Source organism: Gobius niger (assembly GCF_951799975.1).
Source record: "Gobius niger genome assembly, chromosome: 9".
NCBI lineage: Eukaryota > Metazoa > Chordata > Actinopteri > Gobiiformes > Gobiidae > Gobius > Gobius niger.
This window is the reverse complement of record NC_136860.1, coordinates 29,266,266-29,282,828: the sequence shown is the minus strand read 5'-3', so window position 1 is coordinate 29,282,828 and position 16,563 is coordinate 29,266,266. Positions and strand designations below refer to the sequence as shown.

Below are 16,563 nucleotides of genomic sequence, written 5' to 3'. Positions count from 1 at the left end.
AAAGATAGTGTTTGTTTGATTCTATTTTATGAAAGTGCCATGTACTACTGTATGTGTTTGCAGTAACTAAAGCACATACTGTCGCTTAATTGGTTAGTTGGTTAACCTCTTAACCCCAGCCTTAACCAAGTGCATTTTCTCCAGTTCTCTTTACCCAAATCTACAAAACTCATCTTATACAGGTGCTCGTCATATAATTAGAATATCATGAGAAAGTGCATTTACTTCTGTATATCAACTTAAACTGTGAAACTGATATATGATGCAAAGTGACAGATCCTTTGTTTGTTATAATGTTGATGATTATGGATTAAAGTCAAATTTTCTGAGATGTTTAATTTGGGGTTTTTACAAGCTGTGAGCCATAATAATCAAAATGATACAGACAAACAACAAATAAAGGCTACGCTTTGTATGTAATGAGTCTATATCATATATTAGTTGAAAAACAGAAGTGATATTCTAATTGTATGACGAGCACCTGTAAATTTCCCTGTGTTGTAGCCTAATTTTAATCACTTTTTGTCACTTTTCTGTTGTGTTTTTGTCATATTTTTGTCACATTTTCATCACTTTTTTGTCACTTTTCTGTTACTCTTTTGTCACTTATCTGTTGCTCTTTTGTTGCTTTTTTGTTGCACTTTTGATCCATTTTTGTTGCTTTTTTGTCACACATTTTTGTCACTTTTTCATTACGTTTTTGTTGCGTTTTTGTCACTTTTTCTTCGCCTTTTTGTCACATTTCTGTTGCATTTTCATCCTCGTTTTCAAGAAGCTTTTAAATTTGGGTAAAGCCAAACTGGAGATTATGTGCTTGGTTCAAGTGGGGATTGAGAGGTTAATTTTACAAAACAACTGCATTTGTGGATCCTAAAGTGATGACCCGAGAACTATTAGAGCACTAAAGAAAACAGAACAGTTTTCTGCTTTACTGTATTCTTCAATTGTTACTATTTTAATCCAGATAACATAATTCTCAAGGAGTTCAACATACAGTATTTGTCAACAATGGATACGACTATTGAACTATCTTTTCAGCACATGTTTGAAGTCATTTTCCGACCATTTTACACAATGTGAATACCAATCATTTACTGCAACTGCACTCATTATTCGCTGAAGAGTAAAGACATGCGCTCTCTTGTGCAGCATTGCTTTGTTAAGTTTTCACACATCCTTCAATTATTTCTAGAGATTATAATTGCGATACGTGTTCACATATTGAACATAACATTGATTCTTTATCTTAGCACGGACCATGATGTGCCCGCCAGTCATCCCTGGTCACTTTATATTCCTTTGAAACAAGTAATTGACAGCAAAATGGAGTATTCTTAACAAGCCAGTAATGTAACTCTCACATCTTGAACCAATCATTATCATCAGGAAAAAGGCATTTCTCAAGTACCTCTTTGAAGTCAAGGAACAAAAAGGAGAGCGCTGTTTATAAATGCCTTTTATTTGAGCTCTGTCTCTCTGCTACACTGACCTTCGGGTTGTTCTAATCAGCCGCAGCTAATTATTGGCCTACCTGAGTAAACAATGTGATTTCTTTCTATGGCGCAGTTCAAACATTAATCATTTCACACCAGTAGCAGCTTGTAATGACTGAGATAACAGTAATTAAAGGTCTGTTTGTTGCCATGTTTGGGACTCTGCGTGGGACACACTTAGCGTTGTTAATTATCAGGGGTGATGTTTAGCCTATGGTTGCTCCTCGAGTTGGCGTTGTCCGATTATAATATGACAGCCCAACCGGAGCGACCTCAAATGACCAGCCGGTAAGGAATCAAAGGCAATGTGGCGTTTATTGTATTTTGGCCCCAAATTGCTCCGAAATTTGGCCTGTTATTCTCTTGTTTGGTTTAGCCATAAGAGATTTAGGAAAGTAAAGGCCTTTATTTGTACAACCCAACCTTTTTTTTTACCCATTTGAGCTACTTTTCAAAGGCACAAGTGTTAAATGCAACTTGCGTGGAGTTCACTCAAGAGAATGGACAGCAAAGATGATATTCAAATGTGACTCCTCAGCCGTATGTAAAAATGTAGAAAGTGTTCACAGACATGGGGTCAGATCTTATGTCTGGCGCAAGGGCAACACGCTCCGAATGTGACGTTTGATGGGAGACTGTCCTGCCCACTAATGTGCCACGTCTGGGGAGCAGCAAGATCACACATTGCGCCCCAACACACCATAGTCTGCGTTTAGAAACACAAGATCGGGCCCATGGTCACAAAGGGCCAGATCTTGTACTGGCGGAAGGAGATAAAAGGAACGCACCATATCTTGTGAGTTGAGCATTGTATTATGTGCCTGCACCACTTGCGAGAGGGCGTCTTGTTTACATCGCGCTGCCTTGTGTTTTTCCTTAACCATGATAGGCTCTCGCAGGTCATAATAAAAACTTTATTAACCTCATCATGAGCTAAACAGTGTCCGTGTTTAAAGAGAAAGAGTTGTAGCCTGTGCGAATCCCTCTGTGGCGCGGATCTGACCTCGCTTGGCCGTAAACGCGAAACAAAACAAATGCACATGTTCACCCCCCACTACTCCACAACCCCTCTCCTTCCCCCCTTCCCGCCTGCAGTGTCTGGTTAGAGGAAAAAGTGTGTCTCCTCCCCACATACTTACCACTTTAATGCGCTAAGTCTAGGAGCTGCTACTTGTTAGAGAATTAACAATGGTGTTCGAAAGGATAGATGAAAAACAGGCAGCAGTCTGGATGTCTTATACAGGAGAAGTTTATTTACCATCGGTGCGGGACCCGGAGACATGAACTCGAGACATTGCGCTCATCCTCCCATTCAAATCTGTCTATGCTTCCACAGAAAAGGGATAAATACCCTCTCAGAGCGTCAGACTGATACACCACAGTCTGAGCACCACAGTCAAGACACAGTCATGACACTACTCAGCGTAAAATGTTTCGCTATAGTGTGCATTTTGAAACACAAGATCGGGCCCAAAGTGGTTTACATGAGACATTTTACATTTACCTTAGTAGCCACAGCTGCCCTGAGTTGGACTCACGGAAGTGGCAATCTGTGCCATCGGCCCCTCCGACCACCAGCAATAGCTGACTCTCACATACACTCATTCATCCTACATGTTTTTAGTGGTAGGGGAAAACCGGTGTACCTGGGGGAAACCTACACAGACACGGGGAAAACATACAGACTCGACACATAAAGGCCCGTCCGGCCGGGGATCAAACCCGGGACCTTCCAGCTGTGAAGCACGAGCGCTTGTTTGAGTGGAAGTCATTTGCTTGACTTTAACATTGTGTGTGTGTTCAAGCTTGTGCACACATACATTCCTGTATCTCTGTTTGACCACACCACCATTAGAGCGTGTTCTTTTTTATATCATTATTCTAACCCCAAAACACAATCGTTCTTTTATCCTTTTCCATGGAATTGCAAAGAACATTGGACACAGTTGGACTCTTTCTAATAATGTGCTTGACGTCTCTTGTCTTTGCTTATAGCGTTACATCATATTTAAAATGGAGGACAGCTCAACTTTTGCGAAGTTTGCAAACTGTCCAGATGGAGAGGCTTTAGCAGATGGGTGCTCGGCAAGAGGAACAGGCAGGGAAATGTCACGAATGAAGAAAGCCATTGTACGGCATAGGAGTGGCAGAGTGTGCTACATTTCATTTAAATGTGACTTTGAAGTTTGTATAAAAGTTTAGCTCTAAAGTGATCTGCTCTAATGCGATTTTCGGGAGCTTGTTTGAATTTTGTTTTGGCCAAAGAGCGGAATCCATTGCCTGTGCTGGAGTCAGTCCCGGTGTAATGATGTGCACAGCTGCTCCAGATGTCTGCAGACAGATGGGCAGAGTCTTTCGTCATGAGGGATGTGGCAGTCACTCCAGGGGTGCACCACTGTGACACATTCAGAGGAGTGGGATAATCGTGTGTACAGTAGCATGGCTATGTGGGAGGACCACTCACTACTTCTGACGGTGTTTGGATCCATTGGATTTGGAATCTGATCTCTAAATACAGTAGGATTTTATCATTTCATACCATAAACATGACTTATATGTGTGCCTGGATTGAATGCATATGTTCATATGTAACAATGATCATGTTCATTTATTCAGAATTACTAAATAGTGTAAAAGTTGTTTATGCTTACATTTGTGGTTTAGGTTATCAACCCAATTATCCAAGAAACCTTAAAGGCACTATTGTCTGGTAGTGGAATGAGATTTGTTTTGTCCTCATTAAGTATATAGCAAGCTCAGATATTTGTGGGAAAAAGACAGTGCATCTAATTGTAAAGCATTTGTATCAATTGTATTAACTTGTAGGCTAGTTTTCTTGCATTTCTATCCAATTGACCCTATAAGTTGTGAAATGTGCCTATAAATGTGTCCCATTGCCTTAAAGGAGCTAGATAGTTGGTCACTTTTTACTCACTACTGCCACCTCCGGTCTTATGCGTAACTGCAGCTTCTATATTAAGCTTGTGCCTGACGGCACTTCGGACCCGAACAAACCACTTTTTGAGTGTTGAGTTTGTCATGTTTTTGTTTTGTCTTTGTCATGTTTTCGTAGTTTTTTTTCTTTTCTTTTTTTTGTCATGTTTCCGTCACTTTTTTGTCTCTCTTTTGCCACTTGTTTTTGTGGGGGGCAAGAGGTTAAAAGGTTAAGGTTAAAGTATACTTAGTTAATCTATGTACGGAAATTCGTTCTTTTTAGGAGTGGCTCTGGACACAAATAACGCTTTAATTCAGTAGCTTCCTCTTTCATTATTTGTTACCAAAAAATCAGGTATAGGTTGCCAGATCCCATACATATAAAACCAGCACGATGTTGAAGTTCTGTCTCAGATCTAGCATTCAAGTAAGTCAGTCAGTATATTCTGGAGAAGGGGTGGGGAGCCTTTTTCACATCAAAGGCCAAATTAATTTTTATAAAGTACTCCAAGGGCCTTACAATTTAGACACATACATTCTAGAGTATGTACAGCACTGAGGTAGGACTGATGGAGGAAACCTCATTTTAGCATGTTAGAGTCACCTAATGCTATGCCTGGAATTGTTTCTTTGTCGAGGCGTCTGATGTCATCTGGCAGTGAAAATGATGCTACTCGAAGCTGGTTTTCCAAGTTTGGGTCAGTCTCGCTGGGTGCCCATACTCCGACAAAGAGCATTCATTTTATCCAAATTTCTCCTTTCAACTTGCGGAGTTTAGCATGTTTCGAGGAATAATGGCACTCAAGGTTTGCCTTCCTCATCACTGCCAGCCCCTCGCCACATACTAGGCACATTGGCTTGCCTTTCACAAAGAAGCAATCATTTCTCCATTTTTCCTGGAATACGCGGCATTCAAGACTAGGGCTGGGTACCGTTTGTTTTTTTTCGATACCACTACTTTAACGATACCTGCTTTTCGGTACCGGTGCCTTAGCAGTACTTTTTTCGATACCTATGTTATTTTAATTGAGTTAAAATAATGCGTATAAAAAGCACAGCGGCACAAACACGGCACATCAGAAAACAGGCTGCAGCAGCGTCACCTGTAACTTCCTTTTTTGAGCAGAATTCCCACTAAAGCAGTGATAAAAAGAGAGAAAGGACATTATTACCTTCTGAGCTGCAGGAACAGACCAGATCTACATCAGGCACCGTTTTCTTTCAGCTAAACTTTTCTAAACACACTGCGCTGTTCGACGAAGTGAAAGCTCCACACGTCAAAGATCTGTTACATAGTGAGAGCGCTCACTCTGTCACTAAAAATGTACCATAACTGTTCCAAACATGGCTAATGCAGAGTGAGCCCTCACCTTTTCCAGAAACAATCTGGTCCCAAACGCTCCGTGCTGCCAATTGGTGCAGCATGGAGTTGTAAACGAAAGCGCGTAACTTCAGACTCTGCGGGGCTAAAGCTAAAGGTAAAGCCCATGTGTTTCTTGTTGTCATACCGTGTTGTCACTGCTTTTCTCTTTGTCGAAGAGCTCTTGTTTCTTATTCAGTCCTGGTTTAGTCCTGTTTTTTGACCAATTTACTGTAAGTGCTGGTTTAGTCCTGGTTTAGTCCTGGCTCAGACCGTGGCTCTGCCATCTCTGATAATGACTGAAGTGTTAGTAAGTCATAGCTTTGCTTCGCTTCTGCATTTGCGCTGAAGCTGCTCATGAGTTCAGGCTTTTTTAGACTCACTGTGGATCATTTATTGACGTTTGGGGAGAAAAAGTACAGAAAATTATCGCCGAAAAAAAAAGTTTTTCGACACCGCCCCCTACCGGAGCTTTTCGGTCGATACCAAGTAGGTACCGTTTAACGGTACCCAGCTCTATTCAAGACCCACCTTCCTTTTCTCAGCAGTCGCACTGATGCAACACCTCTACGTCTATTAAGTCAATGCCGCGCGACACGTGACATGACCCTTATCTATACTATGATTTGATTATGATCCCTTTACACACAAAACTGATCATGGTAGAGCGTAGGCCTTCTAATTTGAAAATATATTGACACCATACTACTGTCTCCAAGAACAGCACTTACGCTCACATATATTACCTACTCCAGTCAAAGTACATGGACATTTAAAAGACCTAAATAAAAGACCTCAGGTAAGTCCTAACAGGAGCTGCACACACGGGATCAGCCACATTATTAAGAGACAACATAAAACATTAATTACACCAACCAACCCAAACAAGAGGCTATAGTGGACTTGAGAGCCGTAAGTATCCCGTGTGTGTTATTGGATGCATTATTAGGTGAGGTGTGTGTGTGAGTGTGTGTGAGTGTGTGTGAGTGTGTGTGTGTGTGCGTGGGACGGTGCACTGAGGGGACATCACTTGATTAGACTCATTCATCACGGCCGCGCGAGTGGATGAGCCGCTTATTAAACTGGGCTTTCATTTTTCAACGCTTTGAGTTTCATCTTTTTTCATTTGACACAGCGGACCCGTCTGACCCATCAAGTGACACAAAAATCCTCCTTCCCCCTGTTTTCTTGTTTTACTCTGTGAAAAGAGTGTCGTTTTTTTAATGGTACGTGTCCAGCATTGCGTCCAGTTTTAGTCCTGGTTCGACCCCAGAGTCTTGCCCTGGTTTTCAGTCAAAACCGGCTCCTTCAGTGATTGCAGAATTCTCCCGGGACCATTGCGTAGTTTCCGATTAACTAAAACATGCAGAATATATTAATTGGAGACCCCTATCATTTCACTCCCATCCGTCCCTCGGAGGATGCTCGGAGCTAATGTGCCCTTGAAGCTACATTTTTCTTGTTAGCACTGGAGGGCTTTTCTTTCATCTTGGGCTTGCCTGTGTTGCACATTTAGAGCGCGCCTGATGCATGTGCCCTGAAAGGCCAAATGGTGCTTTGTACAAAAAGGAAATTCGATCCGCTGTCATTCTTACTGAGAGGAGTAATATTTTTTCACCCCCACTGACTGACTGCTTTGTTTCACCTGTGATCTAATGTCAGGTGAAGCCGACAATTACACTATTAAAAAGCGAAAATCAACTATCGCACTGTATAGTTTCGTAAGTGGTTCTTCGCAAATGTTTTGTTGCTTTTGAGAGTCTTTTTTTTCTTTTTTTTATCTCCATGAATGCGCTTTGGATTCCTAAATGAGTTTGCCTCAAAAGGGGAAGACAATTCATCACTCTCGTTTAATTTTGTGGTATAATTTTAATCAAAGATAACGGAATTTCCTCCTACTGGGCTTTTGTAATTAATTTTGTTTCTGATTAACGACATCGTTGAGTGGACAATAACTAATCAAAAGTATACAGAAGCCTCATAGAAGCTCACTTTGATTTTGGACTGAATTCAAGTGAAGATGAGGAAAAGCAACATCAACCATATTCCACTTTAAAAAGAGAAAAACAAAGAGCAAATGATATAGTTCATCACAAAAGCATAATCTGAACCTCTCCTTCGCTGTGTCCTCGTAAGACATGTTTCGACCATTTTTTATCAAAGGAAGATTTCACCTTAAAAATCTTTGCAGCTTCTTTCACCTTGAACTAAACCATTTCATGAGTAGAAAGGACGACGCACACATTCATGTTTGCAAGCCTTCAAAAAGTGATCAAAAACTGAAGACGCCCAGCGAGGTCACTGCTTTTCTGCCCAAGACTATACTGTCTGTGAATCTGGCTGTCAGACTTCATACGGCCTCAAAATATAAATGCTGTCTGTCACGGGGTCGGAGCGGCTTGTACTTTGTAAAGCTGAAGAGACAGAGGGAGGAATGTCCACGAGGTGCAGCGCCCATAAAGCTGTAACCGCTGCAGAGAATGGCTTAATAACTCTAGACAGATCATATATTAGATTATCTCGCGGCCGGTCTGGATTTTAGCTGCCGGACACATGATTATGTTGTTTGTCAAGAGCGGAATTTGGAGCCTAATGTAAAGTGAAAACCTCAGACATGCACCGCGCCATGCGAGAGTGTGTTGATCATGTTTGGGTACATAAGAAGTTTGGAATAAACTGGGCTTGTGGTCTGACAGAGAATGATTTCATTTTCTCCAGCCAATTTTTGAAGCAGGTTTGTTTACGTATTTGGGTAAGCCCACGTCGAACAGGAGTTGGCTCTCGAGCAATCATCTGTGCTGTTTTGTGTGTGTTGAGAGCGTTTCTCCTCTCACATGATGAGGATTATCAGCAACTAGTAATTTCTTAGCAGCAGGCTGGGCAAGGAAAAAAGATTGTTTTGAAACAGGTGTGAAGAGAGGCCATTTTTGTGAACAAAGAAACCATTTAACCCGTTAAACGATGCCAGTATGGTAGGTGCTACTGGTATTAAAAGCAGGTACCAAAAATATATTATATCTTCTATCTATCTTATATATTATATCTATAGGACAGCATTTAAGGAAGTTACTTGGTTGTTTCAGCTCAAATACATAATATACATATATAAAAGAAATAATGGAAGATCTTGTGCCTGTCGAAAGGATTCGATGTGGGTTATTATTGAATTATTGATTATTGAAAAAAATAATAATCATAATCATTATTCAAGCGATTATTTGTTGCCTTTAAAAAAATGTCTTTATTTTATAAAATAAAATAAAAAACTATGCTGAATATTTTCTGTTTTCTGAACAGTCATGTATGTAAGTACAAATGATTTCAAGTACGCCTTGATTAAAGCGAGGTCTGTGTTTCACACCTGCCCCCTGCTGGCCAGCCCTCACACCTGCACAAGTAAACTGAGCAGCGCGGCCTAATGACATCATCACACAGCGCTGTTTGTTTTTATGTCAGGCAAAAGCATGAGCCATGGCACGTGAAATACGAAGGGAAAATAATCCCAGTCCCATGAAATAATGCTTTGCAAAAAACTTTTTTTTTTGATTGATTTTTTTTCCAATTATGCTAATTTTGTAATCATTTAGTGCACAGCCCTAACTCGATGGCTATTTCCCGAGTGCCGCGCTATGAGCTTGCAGCACTTGCGGGAGGGCGTCGCTTATACAAAGAGTTCGACTGAGGCGTGGTTTATTACATTCAGCACTGAGAGCGGCGCTCTGATGTCAGCCTCACATTTATTTCTTCCTTTACAACGTGCTAAACAATGTTCGTGTCTCCAGAGAAAGAGATAGCCTATGCCAGTCCCACTGTGGCGCGGATCGCCACTTGCTTGGCAACGAGCAAAACAAAAGCACATGTTCACCCCCCACTCCAACACAACCCCTCTCCCTCCACCCTTCCCGGGCGTGCTGTCTGGCTGCTGTACATAACATTGTGAGCGTTTCTCCGGACGTTTGTGTGGGCACCACCATGAATTGTGCCCGCCACGTCTCCTATCTTCTACCTATCAGTTAACATAGGACTGGAGAAGTCATGATAAAATCAGCTACTACATCAGCTACTACATGAAAACGAAGCCAATTTTAGGCCGTGCAGAGATACGGGACAGTGTTGACATGTTGGTGTAAATGAACATTGGACATTTACACAAATCAATCTACTAAACATCAGTTTAGTGGCAAACATTTTTCCTCGTTCTCCGTTTAAATGAATGGGCTTCATGCTCTACCGGAAGTGTCAAGACAAAGGAAGTGCCGAGACAAGGCAAGAGACAAAAGTGGGCGGGGCGGAATAAGGTGAATAGTGTTTGCATTTTGAAGCACAAGATCGGGCCCACATTGTTTGCATGGTAAAAATGAACAATATTGTTCTGTTTTCTGGTTCTAGATGAGAAATCTATCTAAAAGCAAGTATCCATTAGGTACCGGTATAAAAAAAAAAAAATTAACAGTACTCAGCCCTATCTGAGACACACCTCATTACAAAAGACAGTTGATGAACAATTACCAGAGATGGCTCTTGGAGATTTTTATGTAGCTATATGTAGTTTAGAGGTGATTTTTGCTAGAAAGTTTTTGAATGTATACAGTACTCTGATGTGGCCATAATAACAGTATGCCTTATTGGTTTGATTGTATCATTGATACATGCATTTACATGGTGTTGCAGCTTAACAGCATTTAGTCACCCATTAGTCTTATAAAGTCTCCTCCATTCATCATCAAATGCTCCCTAAGATCACTTTTGTCCTCCTTGTTTTTCCCTTTGTTTCTCTCCCTTGAGCACTTAGCTGAGTGTGCCGGGCGATGCGCTCCTTCAGAAAGCCCTGTTATGTGGTTTGTGGCTGTCACTAACTGTGTGACCCTGCCTTTGAGCCATCCCTCCTGTGTGCGTATGTGTGAAGGTAGGAGGAGGAGAGAGAGAGAGGGGGAGAGGGGAGGGCATGTGTGGTTTTAAGAGGCCAGCCGGGAGCACATGTCCTGGGTGGAGGGGCAGGCACCGGAGTCACCTTGCCTGGAGCTCTGTGCTGCTTTAAGTGGGCACAGAGGCGGGACAGGGAGAGCCACCACGGGAGCCCTCTCACCTCCGGACGTCCAGCCGCCTGCCTCCCCAGTGGAGAGGCAGAGAGGGCTGCCCGGTCCTGCAGCCAAGCGGGACCCTATGTTTGACACCGGTCTTTAATCAACATGCAAATCTTATCAGGACAGGTGCACCGGAGTGGAGGGCATTAGCTAAACTGGGTTTTAATCACTGCTGGTGCATGGAGCCGTGTGCTTTCCACGTCTATTGTTTTAGCCAGGTGTAACTTAGTGAAGGAACACAAGGAACACAGGTATGAGGGTGTTTATATTATCACCCAGCTGAGACTCAGTAGTATATTCAAGAGGTGGAAAAGTTTACAAACATTCAATACAGTTATTTGAGTAATACATTTGAATAGCGGTATTGAAATGAAAATTGACATTATTTAGGAACAACACTGCCTGGCAAGTGGGCACCTGGATTAAACGAACTGTTCTGATCTGGGGTTGCTGAAGTTGGTCAGGTCTAGGTTCAGTAACACCATGAGCCCAAAGAAAGAAATCACCTGAACTTCCTGAATCACCAAGTTATTGCATCGGTGCATTGCTTCTTCCCTGATGGCACAGGTGTATTCCAAGTTAGACAATGACAGAGTTCATCGGGCTCACATTGAAAGGGCAACCACTCTGGGAACATGGAAACATGGATTTCAAAAATAATCCAGATCTCAACCCCATTCTTCTTCGGGATGTGCTGGAGAAGGCGTCGCACAGCTTTCACACTCTCCATCGTCGATACAAGATCTTGGTAAAACATGAATGCAACACTGGATCTTTTGACATTGCGCAACATTATTGAGACAATGCCAAAGCGAATGCTGTAATCAAAGCTAAAGTCGGTCCAACAAAACTTTAGGCATTGCAACTTTATTTATATATGGCACATTTCGTACAAAAGGCAACTCAATGCACCTTACAGAAGACGTGCGAAATTACAATCAGGTTAAAGTTAAAGGGGCTAGATGCAAGTTGGCCATTTTATACTCACGACTGCCACCTCAGGTCATACGTGTAATTGCACCTTCTATAATAAGCTCGTGCATGACACCAATTCGGACCCGAGGTAACAACTTTTTGAATGACGGTGCAGGATTTTAGAGGCAGTTGTGGTGAATAGGTCTGGGCTCATTCTACACATTAGGACATTGCTGGAACATGTAGGGGACGGAATATACAGAATTTTAGCATAATTAAACTTCGTATAGTCCCTTTAAGGCAAAGCACATACATAAAAACAAATACACAGTACACGAGGTCACTTGTTGGATTTTTTTCTTGGGTAGGGGAGGGGCGCTCGCCTGTCGACTGGAGGACAGGGGTGTTGAGATTAGGTCATGAACGCAGATGCAGAAGGATTGGGGCGTGGGATGTGTTTGTGTGCAGTTATTTGCATAGTCCTTGAAATGTATGTGTTTATAATGTAGTCGCACAGCCTCAGTCCTTATCTTAGAGCGTGTGATCTTTTTTTTTTGTGACAACTTTTATGGGGGGGGGGGTCGGGCAGTGTATCATTAATGGAGGCAAAGTAAAAACAGAAAAGTGAAGACTACGTGAATTGTCTTGCCAAAACACACCAGAAAGCTTATAAATACTAAATAAAACAAAATGATGAATAATTAGCATATAAATAATCATTATGCAAAACCACAGTTATTCAGAATATAGTAATAAATATAGTAAAATAGGCAGCTCAAACTAGGGCTGCTCAATTATGGAAAAAATAATAATCACGATTATTTTTGTCATAATTGAAATCACGATTATTCAAACGATTATTTGTTGCCTTTAAGAAAAAGTCTATCTTTATTTTATTTATTTATTAATCAAAAGTACAAATGATTTCAAGTACGCCTTGATTAAAGAGAGGTCTCTGTTTCACACCCGCCCCCTGCTGGCCAGCCCTCACACCTGCGCAAGTAAACTGAGCAGTGCGGCCTGATGACATCATCACACAGCGCCGTTTGTTTTTATGTCAGACAAAAGCATGAGCCATGGCACGTGAAAAGCGAAGGGAAAATAATCCCAGCGCCACGAAATAACGCAAGTCTGCTTTGCAAAAAAAAAAAAATTGGAAAAAATAATAATATATATATATATATATATATGTAATATAATATAATTTTTTGCGATTATGCTAATTTTGTAATCGTTTACTGTTGTAATCGAAATCGTAATCGAATTTCGATTAATTGCACAGCCCTAGCTCAAACTAACCTCTTGGTCTTCCACCTTTGGCGCTCACTCTCACACTATTATAAAGCTGTTATATAAACCAGTAAATTGCTGTTTTGATACCCGAGAACCAGTTCAGCCCGTGAGATTTCCCACAATGCCTCAGTGTCAGCGCTGGCTGCTGCATTGGCAGAGTGCAGCTTTATTAATTGCGGACATCAATAACAGCAGCTCCTGTGTTTCTCGGGAGAAGAGCATTCATCATGTGAGGTCAGAGCGCCCCGCCACAGCTAAATGGGTCATGTTTGGTCAAAGGGTGTCGCTCGAGTGGAAAGCTCACCCACACGCTCGCGTCACCGGCAGCCAAAAACGCAACAGGCTAACAAGGCACAGCCGCGGTCACGAGCAGGAGCAATGGTGTCATGTCCAGTTTGACCTCCATGTAGCATAAAAATACAGACAAAAGGGGCTGGACAAGTTACTTTTTTTTGCAAATATAGAATCAGAATTGGCTTTACTATACTAATAATAACAAAAGAAAAGCCTAAATATTAAAGAGGGGGTATTATGCTTTTTTCAATCACATAGCACCAGTCGATAGCACACTATAATGATGACGAAACCTTCTGTTGGTCTGTAAATGCAGTAAATTAGAATAACTGCCTTGTATAAAATTGCTCTCTCAAAATGGCTGTAGTGAATGTCTTGAAATAGGCCTCTGTCTCTTTAAGAACCTCTGATCCTTTCCGACACGCCCCCTCCACACGCTGTCTGTGGCATCAGTGGGGAGGGGGTTCTGCTGAGGAGCAGTGGTTGGTTACTCGGCTGGTGACGAAAGCTCGGAGGCGTCTCCAGGAGGTGGGGGCGTTCCTAGGAGGACTCAGGCAAACCTATCCCTAAAATGGCTGCCATCAGAGTTTTTACAGATTACTCAAAAATACATGAACACTTCAGGCATGTTTTTAATGAGGGAGTGACATAATAACATGATGTACAGCTTGAAAAAGTCGATTTTGCATAATACCCCCCCTTTAAATAAATCTGTTTCACTCCAAAATATGTCAAAATTGGCATATCTGGACTAGTGCCTCCATATTCTTCATCCTAGTCCCAACAGAGTCTTAAACAAGAACTAAACCAGGTCAAAATTTGATCTAACTAAGATCAAACCAGCTCTAAAAGACGGACTTTACTTTCACAGGTCTGGCCTTTACCAAACCAACACTTTACCAGAAAATCTGTCCTCGGCGTTTTCTTGTGGTCCCATCTCTAAATGTGTACAATCAACTGGAAATGCTAAATGAATATTAAATAGCAAGTTAATCACCCATCCACCCCTTCTGCAAGCCGCTTCATTCATTTCAGCGTCGTCATAGCAACCCGAGTCAGAGCCAATAAGGCCCACAATTTTATTTTAAGAAAGATTTCTCCTCCATTTCTCTCTGCTCGCCAGCCCCTCTCCTATTTTAGGTCCCATCGGGAGTCATGCCAACCCCCACGAGATTTCGGGACTGGCCCATCTGAGACCTCCCCGGAGCAGTCTTTTTTATCGGGGCGTAGTGCGAAAGAGCAGCGGGTCACACTATAGTCCTTTGGGAGTCTAACCTTGCCTGCAGCCAGCGGTCAATACTGCTGAGATAGAGGCTGTGGAGACAGATTTCAAGGCAAGGGGTACATTGCTAAAAAGGCGTGACTAAATTCAAACCAAGGCACTATAAGATGTCTAAACTACAGCTAAGACATGACTAAACCCAAATCTACAAGCATCAAAATAGCGCCAAAAACGAGAAGAAAACAGGGGTGAAAACAAAAAAAAAGCAATGAAAGAGAAGCAAAATGTGACAAAAACACCTTAAAAAAAGCAGCAAAAAATCAACAAAATGGCCACTAAAAAGTAGATAGATAGATAGATACTCCCCAAACAGCGGATAAAAAGACAGTACATATAAATATAATAAAAAGTACTTGCCCGAAGTTAACCCCCCACACATTTACATCAGCAATAATCATTATGAAATTGAATAGCAGCAGGGATGATGGATCTCCAAAAGCGCTCAGTCTTGCTGTATACGGAGAGGAAACGATCCGATCTATTGCTCCTCTAAGCAGATAGAGTCCCATGCAGAGGGTGGCTGGTGTTACTGAGGATGGCCTGGACCTTTCTCCCCATGGACCTCTCAACCACTGCCTCGACAGAGTCCAGTGACCCCCCGACCACTGACCCTGCCCTCTGAACCAGCTTGTCCAGCCTATTACGGTTTTTGACAAAAATGTGACAAAAAAACGATGAAAGTGCAGCAAAATGCTGGCAAAAATTTGATGGAAAAAAAATGTGACAACGACAGGGCAACAACGCAAGGAAAAAGATCAGTTTAGATCAGTTTTGTACGCCTTTGCTTTCAAAGTAATCTGGCCTATAGGCTGGAAGCTTTTAGATTTGGGTAAATCAATCAATCAAACTTTATTTATAAAGGTATCACAAGGTGCTTTACAGATTGCAACATTTAAAACAATACGCCTGGCACACCCTCCCATATATATTATATATTAGGACTAAATAAATAGATGTAAGTTAAAAGCTAAGCTAAAAAGGTGGGTCTTGAGCCTGCTCTTAAAAAACATGAATGTTCTCTGCAGCCCTGAGCTCCTCCGGCAGGTCGTTCCAGAGGTGAAGGCCGTAATATTGGAAAGACGCCTCGCCATGAGTAAAGCCAAAGTAAAGCCAAACTGGGGAAAATGTGCTTGATTAAGGCGGTGGGGTAAGACATTAAATCCAGACTAAATGACAAATAATTAGGAATTAAATTATTGACAATGGCGGTATGACTGAAAACAAGAACCAAAAGTTGAGTTAACAATCCATCATTAACTATTCATAACAGTCATTAGCCCAAACAGGTCCAAACACGGCCCATGATCAAAACTCGGAGTCTAATTAGATTGCAGCTAGTTTATTAGGGGAAAGTCCAGACTAAGCCTACTAACTAATACATATCTTATTTTGTTATTTAACAGAGCTTAATCTAAGACTTCCTGGTACCAAATGAAGTACATGCGGCCCTGCTTTCAGCACCAGCCATGTTTTGAATAGCTCGTGGTTTGTTAGCTGTAACAGGACCACACTTGTCCTGACCGCAGGCTAATTGTTGCCATTATGTTATTTTCTGGTTGCGCCAGTGTAATGGAAACCTTAAATCACTGGTATTCCCCAAACAGCCATTACCAGCCTGGTTAATGTTGTGCCCAGTCACAGCGCTGCATATTCTGCGCTCTGCGTTATGTAACTGCCCACGGTCTGCTGTCCCAACCACGGGGGTCTAATGCTTTCCGACACTTTTAATTCATTTTCTTCAAGAGAGCATTTAAAAGTGTTTTGGTTTTCTTTGTGTTCAGCAATCTGGCCATGCACTGTAAAACATAAATGTCCAGTTTACTAAGAGAAGTTTTGTTAAATGACAAGTAAATTTACACAAAGGGTTCATTAATACAATATTATCTGCTCCTGTCACAAGCATAGATT

At 41.7% G+C, this 16,563-nt stretch overlaps 1 protein-coding gene across 12 annotated transcripts in view; it reads left to right on the top strand.

Annotated features, from left to right (window-relative positions):
* Positions 1-16,563, top strand: part of lrp1bb (low density lipoprotein receptor-related protein 1Bb) — a 451,054-nt gene that overhangs the window by 68,948 nt on the left and 365,543 nt on the right. The gene's annotated exons all lie outside the window — the stretch shown is intronic.